The following is a 1,210-nucleotide window of genomic DNA, read 5'->3' as shown; positions in this document are numbered from 1 at the left end:
ATGTAAAGCGTATTTAATCTCCATACCTTCGTTTTATTTGCTTTTTTCATTTTAAATTTGCTTTTACCCTAACCCTAACCCTAACCGTAGGGTTAGGGTTAGGGTTAATTGTTTCAGAATCGTTTGTTTATGTAGTCGGCACTTAATGTATATCGGCTGAATGGACGTCAGTGATTGGTTGAAATTACAGAAATACGACAACTTTAACATGGAATAACTTATGGATTTCTTTTTTTTTTTAAGAAGACTAAGAGAAAAAGATGTTTTATATGACACATTCTACCAGTGTTCCAAGTTTCAAAGTGTTTCGTTAATGAAAAATGTGGCCCCCGTTTTAAAAAGATCCCCTTCTTTAATTCTTCAATCCCTCTGCCCACACTACCTCTCTCTTTTCCTTCCACGTGACCGGTGTTAGCCAAGTATGATCTTTCTTTCTTAGCCCGACCGCCGCTCGTACAGCACCTTATTTTCCTGTCTCCTGGCTTTCATGTATGTTTGTGCCTCGAGGTTTTCACTCCATACGCCAGCTCAACTCGATTCGTCCTTATTAGTCGAAAGACACTTGTTGTTATTTTTTTGTTGTTTGTATTTGTAATCGTGTAACATTTTCTCAGTGTTCTTGTTTTTTTTCTTTTGCTTTTTTTGTCTGTGTTGTACACATTCGCTTGCCTTCTTCCAAAAATTTAATGCTCTTAGCTTAGATTTTTGGGGCCAGCCAATTTTGAACAGTCTCAAGTGTAACAGGCCGAAACTGTAATGATAATTTGGAAACTTGACTAATGAATAGAAGGCCACAAATGATCCGTCCTTGTTTTTTTTCCTGTCCGTCTTTGTATCATCTATCTGTCCGTATGTTCTTATTGTTGTTTATTACGTTCTTATTCCATTTTTTTTTATTTATATATATATATATATAAATGTTGGAAGACACAAAGACACACACACATACACATATATACATATATGGGCTTCTTTCAGCTTCCGTCTACCAAATCCACTCACAAGGCTTTGGTCGGCCCGAGGCTATAGTAAAAGACACTTGCCCAAGGTGCCACGCAGTGGGGATGAACCCGGAACCATGTGGCTAGGAAGCAAGCTTCTTACCATACAGCCACGCCTGCGCCTGTAAATATATATATGTATATATGAATATATATATATATATATATATATATATATATATATATATATATATATATATATATATATA

Source organism: Octopus bimaculoides, chromosome 1 (genome assembly GCF_001194135.2).
Source record: "Octopus bimaculoides isolate UCB-OBI-ISO-001 chromosome 1, ASM119413v2, whole genome shotgun sequence".
In the NCBI taxonomy this organism is placed as follows: domain Eukaryota; kingdom Metazoa; phylum Mollusca; class Cephalopoda; order Octopoda; family Octopodidae; genus Octopus; species Octopus bimaculoides.
The sequence above is the reverse complement of the archived record's forward strand: the minus strand, read 5'-3'. Positions refer to the sequence as shown.